The sequence below is a fragment of the Tursiops truncatus genome, chromosome 11 (genome assembly GCF_011762595.2).
Source record: "Tursiops truncatus isolate mTurTru1 chromosome 11, mTurTru1.mat.Y, whole genome shotgun sequence".
In the NCBI taxonomy this organism is placed as follows: Eukaryota; Metazoa; Chordata; class Mammalia; order Artiodactyla; family Delphinidae; genus Tursiops; species Tursiops truncatus.
In genome coordinates this window covers 93,128,032-93,146,318 of record NC_047044.1, presented here as the reverse complement: position 1 = coordinate 93,146,318, position 18,287 = coordinate 93,128,032, and the positions used below count along the sequence as shown (strand labels likewise).

General features: G+C 39.7%; 1 protein-coding gene across 2 annotated transcripts in view; it reads left to right on the top strand.

Annotated features, from left to right (window-relative positions):
- Nucleotides 1–18,287, top strand: part of BORCS5 (BLOC-1 related complex subunit 5) — a 97,683-nt gene that overhangs the window by 22,800 nt on the left and 56,596 nt on the right. The window lies entirely within an intron of this gene.

The following is an 18,287-nucleotide window of genomic DNA, read 5'->3' as shown; positions in this document are numbered from 1 at the left end:
GGGGCAGTGATTAAAGGTGTCTTCAAGAAAGGGTATTTAGAGGTGAAAAGGGAGGGCAGGTACAAATAAAGAAAGCAATGGCCAAGGTTCAAGGGTAGGAAAATGTGGGCAGCAAAGATTCAGAAGGATTAACAACTCAAGGGCTCTGAATTTAAGGCTTAGTGTTGGACTTAGTATTTTTTAGGGGGGACATTAAAGGATATTGGAGTGGGGGAATAATAATCTGTTTGGTAATGCTTTGTAATTTACAAAATACTAGCACTCGAAGAAAGGTGAGTTGGAGATGATTACTCTTTGATTTTAAAATGCTTCTGTTCTAAAGTCTACTAAAAACATTTCTATTTTAAAAGAGATGATCTAGATAGAGGGCTCAGCATTGTGCGTGGTACTTAGTAAACCCTCAATAAATGATCCTTGTTAATAGTAATATTATTAAATCAGAAAACATGTTAGAGTCATTCTACAAAGTAACTGCCTACTGTTCTTCATAAGAGTCAAAGTCATGAAGGACACGGAGTGACTGAAGAATTGTCATAGATCGGAGGAGACTAAGGAGACCTGTAATGTGGAGTCCTGAAATGGATCCTAGAACAGAAAAGGACAATAGCAAAAAAAAAAAAAGGAAATTTGAGTAAGGTGTGTAGTTTAGTTGATTGCATTGTACCAATGTTAATTTCCTGGTTTTGATCATTGTACTATGGTTGTATACTCTGTTAATTAGGGGAAGCTGGTGAAGGGCATATAGGAATCCTATACTTCGTGCAGTTTTTCTTAAAGTTATTTTAAAACTTAAAAGTTTAAAAATATAGTAATGGCTTAGAAAAGGTTGCAATTCCATATTTGAACTGGATGTTCTACTGAGGTCAGATGTTAGAAGAAAAGTTTTACAATCTCCTACCTTGTGGAATCTTTAGGATGGACAACTACTAGGATGGCTTAAGGCAAGAGTGCGTTCCCTTGAAGACAAGGGAGTAGAACTTCTGAAGACCCTCAGTCCATTTTAACACCTCTAGACATATTGTAGCTAATACATAAAATTTTCCAGTGTCTTGGCCTTTAAGGCCACTTGAATTTTGGCTCTTCAAACTGTCATTTAATACCCTCAGCCCCCTTTTCAGGATGTTCACAGTAATCTAATGAGGCTTCCCAGGGCTTTGCCATCAACCCATACACTGTATTTTAATAAGAAAGGATTTCTTACAGCATTCTACCTATGGGCCTTTCTATATATTTCATCATCTTTACTCAGATTACCTGTGGGCCAGAACAACAGTGGAGGAACATCTCGTGTTTGTAGAGGTGTTGGGTGTAATTAAGTTCTAAAATCAGTGCAAGAATTTTATATTTACTTACAACCTTGGAAAAAATTTTAAATTATCAATAAAGCATACTTTAAAATATTTATGCTCCTGTACTTTAAATGTTTAGGATAAAAGGAAAGTCTGCATGCACATATCTGGACATCAGACCTTTATGACTGATCATAAATAAGGGATTAGTTTGTAGGTTTTTTTCTTTTTCTTTTTTTTTCCCTGTTGTGATTGCTTTGGTATGAGGGCATACTGGATTCATGAAATCAGTTGGGAAGTATTTTCTCCTTTTTTTTCTGTAAGAGTTTGTGAAGGATTGGTATTGTTTTATCTTTAAATATTTGGTATAATTCACAGTGAAGCCACTGGGCCTGAGATCTTCTTTCCTTGGTATAGGTCTGTTCAGATTTCTATTTCTTCTTGAGTAAGTTTTAGTAATTCTTGTCTTTCTAGGAATTTATTTCACTTATCTAATTTATTGGCATAAAGTTTTTCTTAATCCCTTTTAATCCTCTAAATTTCTATAAGGTCAATAGTGATGTTCCTCTTCCCTTCCTGATTTTGATCATTTGAGCCTTTTTTCCTTTTTCCTTGGTCATTCTGGCTACAGATTTGTCAGTTTTGTTGATCTCTTCAGTGAACTAATTCTTGTGTTATTGATTTTCTCTATTGTTTTCCTGTTTTTAATTGCTTTCTGCTCTAATCTTTATTATTTTCTTCTGCTTGGTTTGGATTTCATTTGCACTTTCTAGTTTGTTGAGGTACAAGTTTAGTTTATTGATTTGCCATCTTTCTTTTTTTCTGAAATAGGCATTTAAAAGCCATAAAGTTTCCTCTGAGCACTGCTTTAGTCATCACTAAACACAACAAAACCTAGAATTTCTCTTGTTATTGTCTAGGAGTTTTATAGTTTTGTGTTTTACATTTAGGTCTTTGATCCATTTTGAGTTAATTTTTGTGAAAGGTGTAAACCATGTGTGCACTTCTAAAGAGTGTGTCCTCTGCAGTCATTGGCTGAAGTTATGTCAAGTTGGTTGATTGTGTTCAAGTCTTCTATAAACTTATGGATTTTCTGTTTAGTTTTAACCATTATTGAGAGTAAGGTACTAAATTAAACATGTTATTGTTGGATTGTCTGTTGCTCCTTTGAATTCTGTCAGTTTCTCCTTCATTTGTTTTGAGGCTACACTGTTAGGTGTGAATACACTTATAATTATATCTTACTGATGTAGTCACTCTATCATTATGAAATGTCCTCTTTCTCTAATAATACTTTTTGTCTTAAAGCCTATTTATTTTTGGTTGCATTGGGTCTTCGTTGCTGCACGCGGGCTTTCTCTAGTTGCGGCGAGTGGGGGCTACCCTTCGTTGCGATGTGCTGGTTTCTCATTGCAGTGGCTTCTCTCATTGTGGAGCATGGGCTCTAGGTGCTCAGGCTTCAATAGTTGTGGTGTCCGGGCTCAGTAGTTGTGACTTGTGGGCTCTAGAGCGCAGGCTCAGTAGTTGTGGTGCATGGGCTTAGTTGCTCCACGGGATGTGGAATCTTCCCAGACCAGGGCTTGAACCCGTGTCCCCTGCATTAGCAGGTGTAATCTTAACCACTGTGCCACCAGGGAAGCCCTTAAAACCCATTTTATCAAGTATTAATATAGCCACATTCTCTTATACTGTCTCTGTAGTATATATCTTTTTTCATCCTCTTACTTTCAACTCATTTGTGTCTTTGAATCTAAGGTGTGTCTCTTATAGAAACCATGTAGTTGGATCTTGCTGTTTTATCTAGTCTGACACTCTTTGCCTTTTGGACTTTCATTTGCCTTTTTGCCATTTCTTTTCCGTACATTCTATTCTTGTCTATTTTGTCCCTTTGTTTCCTCCTTGACTGCCTTCTTTTCTATTAAATAAGTATTTTTAGTGTACTAGTATTTTAACTCTTCTGTTGATGTTTTTTAAACTGTATATTTCTTGGAGTTGTTTTCTTAGTGGTTGCTCTAGGGATTACAATATGTATCTTAGTTAATCAGACTCTACTTCAGATTAATACTAAGTTAATTCTGTTAAAATATATAAGCTTTGTTCCAGTATAGCTCCATTCTTTATTTCTCCTTTCTGCTATTATATATAATATCTATGATATAACATATTAAAACCATAAATATATCTTTATGTATATTATGAACCCCAAAATGCACTGTCATATTTATTACTTTTAAAATGTTTACATCTTTCAAGGAAGTTAGGAGAATAAACGAGTAAAAACATATTTATAGAATCTTTTATATTAAGCCACACATTTACTATTTTTGGTGTTCCTCATTTCTTGTGGCTTCAAGTCACCAACTGTTGTCATTTTTTTTCACCCTAAAGAGAGTTCCTTGGGTATTTCTTGTAATATAGGTCTACTAGCAATGAATTTTCTGTTTTTGTTTATCTGGGAATGTCTTTATTTTCATTTTTGAAAGATAAATTTGCTGGTTGACAAAAATTCTACCTCATTAAATTTGGGGTTTTTTTTTTTTTTTTTTTGTATAATAGCTCCAAATTCATCTGTATTTGCCCCTCATCCACATTTGCTCTTCAGGTAGCACAGAGGATTCACTGTTGCATAATTTAGCATGGGTAGGTATGGCTCCTTTTTAATGGTTCTTGGCCATTTTAATCCAAGAAGTGATCCAAGTAAGTCAATCACAGTAGCATCTTTTGCAAGCCTTAAATTTGAATTTCTTATAATTAAAAAAAAAAAATTGACAGAAATTTTTTTCCCCAGTACTCTGTGTGTGTCATTCAACTCTCTTCTAGCCTCCATTGTTTCAGATAAGTCACTTTTCTCTTGCTCTTTGACTCTGGCTTACAACAGTTTGTTATGTAACTATGTGTTGATCTCTTTGTATTTGTCCTATGTTGAGTTTATTAAGCTTCTTGAATGTGTGGATTGATATTTTTACCAAATTTGGTAACCTCCTCTCTCCTCTCCTTCTGGGATTTCCATTGTGCACGTGTTTGTATGCTCGATGTCGTTGCACCTATCTCTGAAGCTCTGTTCATCTTTCTTCAATCTTCTTTTTCTGTTACTAAGATTGGATAATTTCTATTTTCAGGTTCACTGATTCTTTCTCCTGCCATCTCCAAACAGTTGTTGAACTGCTCTAGGGAATTTTTTATTTCAGCTATCATACTTTTCAACTGCAGGATTTCTGTCTCCTTACGGGCAATCTCTGTTTGCATATTCGTTGTTGCCATACTAATTTCCTTTAGTTTTGTGAACTTATGTGTAGTAACTTCTTTGAAATATTTGTCTGCTGTATCCAGTATCTGGGATACTCAGAGACAGTTTTTATTGGCTGCTTCTTTTCTTGAGTATGAGTCACGCTTCCCTGTTTCTTCTGTCTTGTAATTTTTTGTGAGAACTGGACATTTTTGATAAAATATTACAGTAGCTCTGGATTCTGATCTCAAGATTTTTGGAGTATTTGACAATTAAATATTGTATATGTTGAAAGTGTACAATTTGATTTGATATACATATTCATTGTGAAATAACTCACCACATTCAACCTAATTAGCATATCCTATTGTTACTTTTTGTTTGTTCGTTGTTTCTTTGCTTAGTAACATGCTTGCTAAACCTGTAAAATCTCTCTTCCCTGTGATTTGTGGTCGTTGATGTCTCTGCTCCTTTTTAAACTTGTTTTATTTTTAAGTCTGCTTTCCCAGGGGTTGTCCTTATGTTTCCCTGGCTTATTAGTCGGCCAGTGATTGAACGGGGATTTTATTCAACCACCCTGATCCAGTAAGGTTTTTGTCATCTCTCAGTGGATCTGCGTGTGGGTAAGTAGCACATTCAAAGTTCAAGCCATTTTCCAGTCTCTCCCATCTTTTGAATTCCACTGGGTCCTTTCACCTCTCCTCTTGGCATGCGCACAGCCTCACTTTCAGCCAGGAGTGTGTGACTGGCTGGACCCTCTCGGGTCTTTGCTGTAAATGCATGCAGCCTCAGCCAGGAATAAACTTTCCCCAGCCATGACCTCAGCCTTGCGCTAGTAGAGCTTTTAGCCCTTCCCACCTGCCATCTCTGAGATAGTCATTCCACCGACGCTGTCGCTGGGCATGGATGTTACCCACTGCTCAAAATCATGTGAACCTCTTTCCGCTGCAACAGAAAAGTTGCTTATTCTCACAGCCTGCCCCATTCTGGCACAACATCTGCTTCAACTGAGGCAGGAGAGGTAGGAGAAGCCCCAGGTTAGAATGCCGCAGATTGCCACTGTTCTTATCCAAGTTCATCTGTCTTTTAGGCATCAGTGCTTTTTAGATTACTGTATGCCTTTGGTTGATTTCTCAAGCTTCAAAATGCTTGTGTTTTTAAATGTGTCCATCTTTATAGTTGCTTTTTATGGAGAGGGTTTGTTGATCGCCTCATTTAGCTATAGTAAGAAGTCATACCTGGCTCATTCATTTGCTGGTAATCTAACTCTGTGTTTATATTTAAAGTGGATTTCTTGTAACCAGAATACAGTTGAATCTTGCTTTTTTATTCATGTTGAAAAATCTCTGTCTTTCAAACAGTATCTTTAGCCTTCTTACATTCGATGTAATTTCAGCACTGTTGGATTCAACTCTTCCACCTTTTTGCCATTTTCTGTTTATTCCATTTGTTCTTCAGTCTTTTCTCCCTCTTTTCTCTGTCTGCTTTAGCATTAATCAAATCTTCTTATGATCCAATTTTTATCTCCCCTGTCGGCATATCATTTAAATGTTAAAAACTTTTTGTGTGGTTGCCCTAGGGTTTATAATGCACGTCTTTAATTAATCACCACTTCACATATAGTATAGAGTTTTTATCGCAGGAAGGTATTTATACTTCAGTTTCCTCTTCATATTTTGTGCTATTGTTGTTATATATTTTTCTTTTACATATGCTATAAACCCACAATACATTGCTATTTTTGTTTTAGATCAGGGTGGCAAACTTTTTCTGTAAAGGGCCTGATAGTAAGTATTTTAGGCGTTGTAGGCCATCTGGTCTTTGTCTCAACTACTCAACTCTGTCATGAAAGCAGCCATAGACAATACATAAAAGAATGGGTGTTACTGTGTTCCAATATAACTTTACTTACAAAAACAGGAAGTGGGTGCGATTTAGCCCTTGTGCCATACTTTATTGACCCCCTGCTTTAGACAATCATTATTGAGAGCTATTAAAATTAAGAAAAAAGGTATTTCATATTTACCTTCATTTCAGCCATTTCTGGAGATCTTCATTTCTTCATATTGATCCAAGTTTCTGTTTGATATCATGTTCCTTTTGCCTGAAGAACTTCCTTTAGCATTTCTTGTAGTATGGATCTGTTGGAAATGTATTCTTTCAGTTTTTGTTTGGTCTGAAAAAGTCTTTACGCTTAATTTTTAAAAGATAATTCTTATCATTCCTCTGTATGTAATGTATTTCTTTTCTCCGGCTGCCTTCACGATTTTCTCTTTTTCTCTTTTTCTTACAAATTAAGATGTAATTTAAATTCAGTAAAATTTACCCATCTTAATATACAGTTCTGTGAGTGTTGATATATCTGTACAGTTGTGTAACCACCCTAACAATCAAGAGATAAAAATCTTTATCATTGTCCCAAACTCCTCCTGTGTCACTTTGCAGTCAGTTTCACTCTTCACCACAACCTCTGACTGCCGTTGATCTGTTACTGTAGTTTCGCCTTTTCCAGAATATTGTTTAAATGGAATCACATGGTATGTGGCCTTTTGAGTCTGGCTTCTTTCACTTAATAATAATGCTTCTGAGATTCACCCATCTGGTTATATCAGTAGTTTGTTCCTTTCTGTTGTTGATCAGTATTCCATTTTATGAATCTACCATAGTTTGCCTATAAAGCCACTAAAATAGCAGTTTCACAGCTGTCACAATGTATGGCAGGAGTGTTTTCCAAGAGATTTAATAAACCAATTTATAGTAAAACCAGCAGTGTCTGAACATGTTAGTTTCATAGTATCCTCTTTAACACGGGGCATTATTTACATAATTTTTTTTTTTTTTTTTGCGGTACACGGGCCTCTCACTGTCGTGGCCTCTCCCTTTGCGGAGCACAGGCTCCGGACGCTCAGGCTCCGCGGCCATGGCTCACGGGCCCAGCCGCTCCGCGGCATGTGGGATCTTCCCGGACTGGGGCACGAACCCGTGTCCCCTGCATCGGCGGGCGGACTCTCAACCACTGCACCACCAGGGAAGCCCCTATTTACATAATTTTTTATCCAAAATGGAAGTGTCTTTTAATCTGATCATAAAAGTTATGTGTGCTCATTTAAAAATTGTGGAACAGGCTCTTCTGTAGACAAAACAATTTCAGTTCCTTGTATAAAATGCTTTTGCCCCTCTCAGCCCTCTGAACTGAAACCCAAACATACTCTGTTTTGGCCCTTTTAAAGTGTGACCCCGAGCACTGATCAGAGTATCCCACGTGTGAGCTGGATCTTCTGCCCTGCGCTTCATGCTGTATTTCTTTTAAGACAGCCCAAGTTTGAACTTGCGTTTTTGGCAGCCGCATGCATTTGAGTCATATTGAATCATCTAAAACCTAAAGTCCTTTTCACATGTGCTGATGTTAAGCCACACCTCCCTCATTCTGTATTTCTCCAGAGAGATTTTTGGACCTTCAGTGCAAGACTTTACAATCATCTATAGTTTGGTGTCATGTGGCCTGTGTCTCTAACTTCTTGAGGCTCTTTTTGGGCCCCCATGATTAACATACTTTGTCCTCATTCCAGTCATTGAAAAATGCTTGATAGGACCCAGATCAGAGAGCCAGAGAAGAGCTCAGGCCATGTTACAGTCAACAGACACAGAACTCTTGCCATCTGTTTAGGATATTTTTTTTAATTTTCTAATTTCTGTTTAGTGTTCTTTGGGATAAGGAGATTGCCATCTTATATGTAATTAGTGAGAGGTAATGTTCAATATTGTTAACATTTATTGAGACTTATTTTGGTATCTTTTTATTAGCACCATGTTTTATTATATATGTCATTGATGGAGTATTTATTATGATATCCTATGTATAACCCTGTGTATATTATTATTATTACAGTACTTATTTAAAATGTTGAGGTGTTTTTCCTGAGACTTTAAAACACCTTGTGGACCACACTTTCCAAACATATAGCGGGAGTCACCAGAGAGGTAAAAATCATACCATTGATGGGAGAAAAAGATCCTATTTTAAGACCTGCCCCAAACCTAAATAGGCTAGTAGTGTCATGGCTGATGCTAATTTAGTTTGCATGAAATCAACAAAGAGGAACTGCTAGCCAGGGATAGTTAATATTCAAAAGCAAAAGAAATATATCTGTAACTAAAGAAGTTAAAATAAATTTCATCATGACATCCACTGTTTTCTTTGGATGTGGTTATTGAGCAGTAGTAGATAAGCATATTAATAAAACCACTGTAACAGGCAGTGTTCCATAGTAATGCAATAAGGAAAAATAGGACAAGGCATGAGTAATTATGGAAAGGAAACCAGACTCATAGAGGGCGCATATAAGAAAAGGTAAGTTATTTGGAAGTCTGGTCGGAGGACCAGAGGAAGGCTAACATTAACATTGTGGCCAGATGGGCTTTATCTTTCTGCTGTTCTTTCCATTTCCTGCCAATATACTAGAAGAGTTGGGAACACAATATCAAGGCAGCCCCACACATTGAAAGTGTGAGATGGAAATGAAAAAAATGTTCCCAGATATGAGCATAAAATAACTCCCTTTGGTTAGACAATTAAGCCATTCTTTTAGCAAGTTGAAGCCAGCCCTCCTCCGACTTGCAGTAAATCCTGGCAAGAAGCTGCAGTTCTGGGGCCTCTTTATTTTGGCCTTGTTTTATCCCTACTTTTGCTTTGGAGACATTCATTGACTCTTAACGGCTTCCAGCATGGGGACAGGACACAGGCTGCTGAGACGAATGTTATGGGTTCAAAGAGAAAGTATGCAGAAAGATACTAACAACCCCTAGCCAGTTTTTTTGCCTAGGCCCATATGAATACACTTTAAATGAACATTTTTAATTCTTTCTAATTAATGAGGCACGCTTCTGCCAGAATCTTTCTTAAGGCTAACTCAAGTTGTGTGATTCCTGCTTCGAGTGTTGGGTTGCCCCATACTGGCTGTCAGATTCAGGGCTGAGCTCCTGAGCTTCACGTGAAGATCTCAAGAAGTCATTATATCCCGTCAACGACTGCTTGCATGTGTCTTGAGCTCTAGGCCAAATTGGACTGCTTCCTTTGCTTTACCACCTCCAGGCCTTTGCTCCTGCTGTTCTCTCCGAAGGCTGTCTTCTCCATCGTGGCCTGCTCAAATCTGACCATCCTTTGAGATTCTTTTTAAATTAATTATTTATTTTTGGCTGCGTGGGGTCTTCATTGCTGCACGCAGGCTTTCTCTAGTGGCTATGAGCAGGGGCTACTCTTCGTTGTGGTGCACAGGCTTCTCATTGCATGGGCTTCTCTTGTTGCTGAGCATGGGCTCTAGGTGCATGGGCTTCGGTAGCTGTGGCACATGGGCTTTGTAGTCGTGGCTCGCGGGCTCTAGAGCGCAGGCTCAGTAGTTGTGGTGCACGGGCTTAGTTGCTCCACGGCATGTGGGATCTTCCCGGACCAGGGCACGAACCCGTGTCCCCTGCATCGGCAGGCGGACTCTCAACCACTGCGCCACCAGGGAAGCCCAATGCCCTAATTTTTAAAGCTTGTGTCCTAAATGTAGAAAGAAGCAAATGTGACCAAAGACGTATACAAGAGTGATATAGGAACTAGGATGAATAGGGTGAGGATATACAGAAGTTAGGATGAACAGAGGCTTCTGAGGTGAGGGACATGAAGGATAAACAGAAATACAGAAAGTTATGTTCAGAGCAAAAGCAGCTATAAGTAGATATAGGCAGCTTCTTGTGCCAGCTGAGGTCATATTAATGTATGACACAGCGGAGCTATTTATCTTTTGCTTCCATATTTTCTGTTGAGAAGAAAGATAATAAACTGGAAATAATAAAACAAAGGAGTAGCTAAAACCCCGGATGGAAGGAAGACATCGTAGGTACCATTAGCTGATCACAATGCATTGTTTTCTGGTGCTTGTCTCGTCACCCCTGCTCTATCCCTCCACTGCCTCCACACCCCTCCAGTCCAGGGAACTGAAAGAACTTGTAGATGAAATTACTGAACCCGCCGTCTTTAGTGAATTGTGGAGAACAGAAGAGGTGCCAGAAGCTTAGACATAGAAAAAAGTATTTTCATTAAAATGGGAAGACATGAGGGAAGATGGGGCCATTGAAAGAGGGAAGATAATTCCAAAATGTGCATCACTGTAACATTCCATCCATTGGTGCCAACTCTGTACCTGCAGAGCCTGCTGCCTTTTAAAACATAGACTATTGTGCCTTCATCAGCCTTGTCCTTTGCAAACTAAATATTTTAAAGGTAAGCACAAAAGAAGGTCACAAGTAAGACGCCGCAGAATTAATGACCTTGACTTCTTATTCAACATTGTATCAATTACTTAGCTCCAACCAAAGGATCCTGGATACACTTTATAACTCATTAAAGATTTGTTGATTGACTTTAAATAAAGAGGTAGAAGCATATTAATCAAATTTGCAGATGATAAAATGTTAGGAGGAGTATCTAACATGATGCATGACAGATCCAGGGTTCAAAATGATCTCAACAGACTTGAAAGATGGGCTGAAACCACAGTAACATTTTAAAGCAATAAATGTCAAGTCCTGCATTTAGATTAAAAACAGTCAGTTACATAAGGACAGGGTGTGGGAAAACTGGCTCAGCAGCAGTTCACTGGGGGTTTTTAGTGACAGCAGGATCGGAACTGGAAGCAATAGTCTCAGGCACTGGTCCCTCTGTACCTGCAAGAGTGTTCTGGGTGTCATGTTGAAGAAGGTGTTTATAAACTAGGGTGTATACTGAATAAATGACCAGAAGGTCGTTGTTTGGAAACCATGTCATGTAAAGAAGTCTTGAAGCAGATAAGAGTTTTTAGGCTGGAGAAGAGATGACTTAGGGGAACACATCTCTCCTAGTATTTTTTTAAATTAAATTTAATTTTTTTAATGACTTAAAAATCTTTTCTTGAAGTATAGTTGCTGTACTCTCTCTTCTAATATTAAATGGCTGCTGAATGGATATAGCATTAGATCTACTTTTGTGACGTCCCAGTGATAAGAACTGGGGTCAATGGGGAGAAGTTATTGGGAGGTAGAGTTTGGTTTGATATAAAGAACTTTCTATAGTAATCACTTTAATGGTAATATTTATTGAGCAGTTGCAATATGTCAGGCAGTGAGCTAAGCACTTTTCATGCAGCCTCTCACATTTAATCCTCACAGCAACCTTGTCATATGGGTACGTTTTAGTCCCATTTTATAGGTAAGGAAACTGTTGTTCAGAGAAATAGGTTTGTTGAATGTCGTGCAGCTAGGAAGTAGTGAAACAACTGTTCATAACCTAGATTTGGCTGGTCTCAAAAGCCTGTGCTCATAACCACAAAGCTGTCTTGCAAAGTAATGAACTGTTCCATTTCTAGATATGTTTAAGCAGAACTGAAAGGACCCTCTTTCATAACTTAGAATCAGTTCTTGCAATTCACAAGAGTGTGCAGGGGCAGTGTGGCATGATGGGAAAAGAACACAGACTTTGGAGTTAGTTCAGGAATGGAAAATGTCACACATGGGCCATATGATCTTGGGCAAGTCACTTAACCTCTCTGAGCCCCGTTTAATATCTCCCTTAGGGTAGGGGGCTAGTAGGCGGATTAATTTATTTGAGCAGCATGGCTTATGTGTAATATGTATTTGGTACATAGTGGGGATTCAAAAAATAATTGCTTTAATCATGCAAAACGTTTTTCTTACTTTAACAATTATGATCATTGGACTTAGACCACCATTATTTTAACCTTGTACGTTCCTCTCTGTATTTTTTACCATTAGGGCTACTTTACCTCTGAAACAATACATGCTAAATACCCCAATTAGAACAGAAGCTTTGGTTGCTAGACTTGATTTTGTTTACGGTTTTGTGCAGGTCAGGCATGTATGTTTACTTTTTATAGTTTTTCTGTTGTCACCCTTGCTGATCACAAATAGCCACCTCCTAATTGCTGCTGTCGGCTTGGAGACGAGAATAAAAATCAATGGCCCTTAGGGACCGTCTGAAGGGCTTCCTGTTAATAAAATACATAGGCGTTAGTGTATGGAATTTATAATAACTATCTGGGTGACCTGTAAGCCATTTTATTTGTTTTTCCTTGTTTCTTGGCTTTTTAGGGAGTTGAAATTATTAAATAAGTGAGATGCAATTGGATGTGACATGATTTTTGCTCCTGGGTAGTTTTACAACCTAGTAGACAAAACAAGACATCATGATTGACTTAAAGCCTAGACTCGTAGAAGCACAGCGCTCATATAATATCATATTATGTTATAATACCTACCATTTGTTGAGTGCCTGTTTACCATGTACCCAGCTGTACTAGTTGCTATCCGTGAGGAGTCTTTTTTTTTTTCATCTGCAAAACAGTCTTATGAAGGAGGTATTAACGTCATCCTCATTTTGTAGGTAAGAAGGCTGAGCTATGAGAAAGAGAAATTAGACGACGTGTTCAGTTTCCACAGAGGTTTGAACTCGGGTGTGTCATATTCCAAAGACCCAGTTCTCCTGATCACCCTGAGCGAGGTGGACCATAGTCGTAGGAAACAGCCATGCAGAGGGGTTGTTAATTGAGCTGCACCTGAAAGAACAGGCAGGATTTTGGTGGGATGTGTTGGCTTGGGCTGGGAGGGGTGGAGGGAGGAATTCCTGCGTGGGAGGATAGTATGAGCACAGTGGGCCTGCATCTGTTGCTCTTAGGGAGCTGAGGTGGAGACCATGAGAGAACCGCTTGACCAAAGAGAAAGGTGCATGCATCTTGAGGAGTAAGAAGTAAGGTCAGAAAGTTAAACAGTGGCCAGATCATGGGTGCCCTTGAAAGCCAGGGGAAGGTATTTCGAGGTGATGCTGTGAGAAGCAACTGGAGTTTTATGTTTGTTTGTTTGTTTTAAAGAGTTTTTTGATGTGGACCAATTTTAAAGTCTCTATTGAATTTGTTACAATATCAATTCTGTTTTACATTTGGTTTTTTGGCCGCGAGCCATGTGGGATCTTAGTTCCCTGACCAGGGAGCAAACCTGCACCCCCTGCATTGGAAGGCGAAGTCTTAACCACTGGACCTCCAAGGAAATCCCAGAGTTTTATGTTTGTTACAATAGGGAGCAGGGTGTTGACAGGTTGAGAGCTGTGTTTTTTGGAAGGTTGGTATGACAGTAGCCAGAAATGAACACACCAGTTAGGAGACTGTTGTATTTTTTTAGTTTTGATGAGCTGATGAAAGTCTGGACTGGGGTGGTGGGGACAGTGGAAGGAAGAACAAATTTGAGAGACATTTTCAAGGAAGCAATGACAGGACTTGACAGACTAGGTGTAGGAAATAAAGGGAAAACAGCTATAGGGTCGCTTGCTTGGGAGAGCAGAATGACGGCAGAATTGGGGAGGGAAATTAGATTTTTAAATTGGCCCTGCAAAACCACAGCTAGTAGGAGTCATTTCGGTGCTGCACGCAGAATGTTCCCTGGCTGAGAACCATTATAACACCCCCTCTGATCCCGGAGGAGAACACTTAAGAAGGTGGTGCTGGGATGGGGTGGGGTGAGGAGTGCAGGAGGGAATGAGAGGGGCAGGTGTCTTTCAAAGTTTGCTCTGTTTTCCTGACTTGATTTGCTGTGGGTCCATTGAATGCAGTATGACAGTCATGGCAGATGCCTCCGTGCTGATGTGTGTAAACACAGATGGGATGTTTTATAAAGAGCGAGCTAAAAATCTGGGGTGGGAGTTGGGGGGCTTATGACTCTTTGTGTTATTATTTTACTCTTCATGCCAGGGACCAGTGCACCCTTCTGGGCCTGTATCTTCAAACAGAGTGAATGCTAATATGAATTTACAGTACTCAGGTTGGAAATTGCTACCCTTATTTAGAAGCCATTAACCTTTATGTTGATAAAATAATGTTCTTCACCGAGCATTGAAATCTGTGCTCAACAGCTGCAGCCTTTCCGGAGCACTGACTTAAAAAGCACTCGTCATACTTTTTGAAAATGAAAAGCATGTGGGTGGGATGAAGTCACCTGAGCAATTTTCTATAATTACAACTTTCAAGGCCTTTTCCTTTGTTTTTTTTTTTTTTTCAGGCTGACTTCACACGCGCACACACACAGCACAAACCTATGATTTTCTTTTTCTTTATAGACTTTTTGCACTTGTTTTTGTTAAATAGTTGCAGTTCTCCGGGAAGGTAAATGCTTTCCTGTTCCTCTCCTGTTTTATTTTCAACCTGGTATCTCTGAGGGCTTTGGAACCACCCCACACAGAGCTAGCTGTCTACCTAGACTTCTGAGCTATGAGCGACTCCTCTGAAAGTATGTGTGAGTGCTTTGGAACTAATGCCTTGATATCCTGGACAGTGAACCAGGAAAATGAGAGCATCACCACACGTGTTGTGTGTGGCTTAGGCTCCTCAGCGCCATCCTAGTCAGCAAGTACTGGAATGCGACAGAACTGGCACTTGTGCCGGGACCCAGCCGCGTTGGGAATTCACTTCTCCATTCTGATAATGAAGTGAGGTTAGCTGCTAATATTCCCTGAAGGAAGGAGAAGGAGGGAATCATATTGTTTCCAGTTGTGCGTTTTAATTAACCGAGGGATGGAATGGAAAGGGTTTTAAAGAAGACTTCATGAGGGAGGATTAGTACCTGACATAGCTCAGTAGTTCCGTCATAGTTGGACACGTATTACGAATACCAGCACCAATTTTTCCAGCAAACTAACTGAAAATAATTCTGAATTGTAGCTTATTTTATGTGTAGAATAAAATTGTTGGCTTTTCAAAATTCTGCATTAAGTAGTGCTTTGCCAGAGCGATGTTGAGCAGGAAGTAGTGTAATACATCTGTCTTACTATTTTAAAGATCACCCATTTTTCTTCTTCTTTTCTTCCCCTAAGTAACAAAAATTCTTTACCTAGAATAGACTTCTGGGGCTTACATTTTCTTTAATATTGATAGTTCTTTCTTGTTACTGAAAGCAGAGGTATCGTTTTCAGGGAGATTAAAATGATCAGGTTACCTTATGTTATCTTTTGCCTTCTTAGTAACAGAGGCGATACTTTGTCTTCCTGAAGCCATTTGAAAAGATCTCTGTATACAGGTATAGTGCCTCAGGTCATAGAAACGAGGTGTTAGGTCATTTGTTTCAGAAGATACCTAATGCATCAAAAACAAGTGACAGGGAAAACAAAATGCAGTTAGTAATCTTGTTGCTTCAAAACGAGCAAACGTTTTGTGAGAGCGAGTTCTTGCTGGACATCACTAAATAAGAATGAGTTGATGTCACACTTGGCAAGAAGCAACTCCGAAATTTTTTTTTTTTTTCCATACAAATAGTACAACATGGTGGGGAGGGAGGGGGGATTTCGGGCAAAGGGTAAAGGATTACAGGGGAAAAGTAAGCTGGAAAAGGAATAGGAGAATGAGTTGCTTGTTACAAAAGCATTACTATGATATAAAAGCCATGTCTGTTTTGTCAGGAGGTATCTGAGTTGGAACTCGCACTGATGAAGGAGAGAGATGCTTCCCGGGCTCCTCCCACGCTCCCTCCGAGCCTTGTGTGCTCGGATCCCTGTGGAGGGTCGTGTAGCTGCCTTGACTCATTTTCAGGGAAGAATGGCCCCTGTAGCTGTTTTGGCTCGATAGAGGGCTGCAGCAAGTATGAGTCAAGAAGTCCCTAAAACCCAGTAATAGCAAACTCAAAACAAAATCATTTTCGTTAGGATTTCCAAGCACCAGTGGGTAATACTGCAGGCTGTGTGGGGTATGTGACACCACCTGCCTCCCTCTTCCCAAAATTCTATGCAGCCTTGGGAATGGGGGGCAACCTGATGGCCAACTTCACATATTCCTAAAAGCCCCTATCAAGTACTGCTAACCAACCTTTGTGCTGCCTTGAATTCACGTGACACATCTTAAAGCACCAGACCCTGACTGGACCTTGCCTTTCCAGCAAGGTTGAAGAGAGTCTTTCTGGAGGTATCTTTGTCTGTAGACAAAATCTCCAGGTTACAAGGTGTGCTGTTTATGGTCTTCATCTCCTGAGAGCATGCTGTGAAAAGATTGCTTCACCAAAGATGGTTATTTTTAATAGAAGCAGATAAACCTTTGCGATATTGAAGTATATCTCCTTTTATCAGACCCAGATCAAAAGAGGCAGGGGCCAGGTGCCTTGGATGTCCTGTGATTGTATCACACGGTGAGAGCTTATGAGTTCCAAAGGTGTGGACCTGAAATTTGGAAGGACCAGTAGCAATGCTTTTGGCCAAGGTAGTTGGAGCGTGCCTACAGGTTTTGCCAGTTGAGTCTTAATAGTGCTATTAGAGCACTCGACTAACCCTGGAACCAAATGTAGTCCTTGTTCTGAGGTCCCGTGACTTAAATATTGAAACTGAGTTTGAGCAAACTGTAATTTTTGTTTGGAGACTTTATGTCCCCTCAAGGCCAAAAGTTTTAACAGGTGGATGCTATCTTCTTGTGAAGAGATTTGAGAAGGGGAGCAGAGAAGCGAATAATCTACATATTGTAACAAAGTTGAGCCTGCAAAAAACTTTATATCATCCAAATCAGCTTTCAAGATTTGTGAAAAGTAAGAGGGGCTTTCTTTGAAACCCTGGGGCATAACCAGGTGTATTGCCTTTCTTCCCAAGTGAAAGCAAAGAGGTATTGGCTAGCCTTATCAACTGGAATACTGAAGAATGCGCTGTGTACATCGATTACAGTGAAAAATTTGCTTTCAGTGGGAATGAATGTCAGTAGTGTGTTCAGGATAAGAGCAACAAGGTGTCAGGGGATAACCATGTTGTTATTGCTCGTAAGTTCTGGACAAACCTCCATCCTTGGCCATTGGGTTTTCTCACAGGTAAAGTAGGAGTGTTACAGGGACTAGAACTATTGTGGCCCTGGGCCTTGTCATCCTCTGTTATGGGCTTGACACATTGAAGAGCTTCTTTATTTATAGGATATTGATTAATACTTGGGCAAGGTTTTGAGGGATCTCTTTGCAACTTGATAGGAGGTGAACTGTGAATTCTGCCAATATCAGTTGAAGATTTTGCCCACAAGGAGGATAGTAGCTGATCCAGTAGGGACAGTCGATCTGTGTCCCCAGATTCAGCTATAGTGCCGTGAGAAACGGAGCAAATAAAAGATGTCAAAGGGTCACTTAATTCCCTTGGTTGACTGTTTTGACTGCTACTGTCAAATTCTAGAATTATTTCCCCCTTTTGGGTGAAAGTAATTTCAGCATGCTACTTTTCTAAGAAGTCTCAGCCTAATAAATGAATAGGTAGGGGTAGAGGAACTAAGGCGAAAAGGGTATGTGTCTCTTAAAGGGAATAGGTTCAGAGATAGGAACCTGTTGAGGTTTATTAGAGACCCCTACTACTTGAACTGCTTTAGTACTCCAAGGCAGGGGCTGCTTTACAGCAGTGGGATTGAGCACCAAGGGAGTAGCTCTGGTGTCATTAAGGACAGAGAGAGATTCATTCCCAGTCTAGAGAGTGGTTTCTCTGAGTCGATTAAGAGGGAGGATTAGATAGAGCCCATGTAGTTCCTTAGAACCCCATCACTGGGAATTAGGAGAACACTGGAAAGACTGGCTAGAGGGATGGGAGCCTGGAACACTTAAGTTTGCAACAATCTTTTTTCCAATATCCTGGCTCTTTGCAATAATAGCAGAAACCCGGGCGGGTGTGTGTGGGGGTGGGGAAGGGGTTGGCTTGGTTCAAGGGCCCTCATTTGCCTGAGTTGAAAATTAAGATTTTCTTTTTCTTT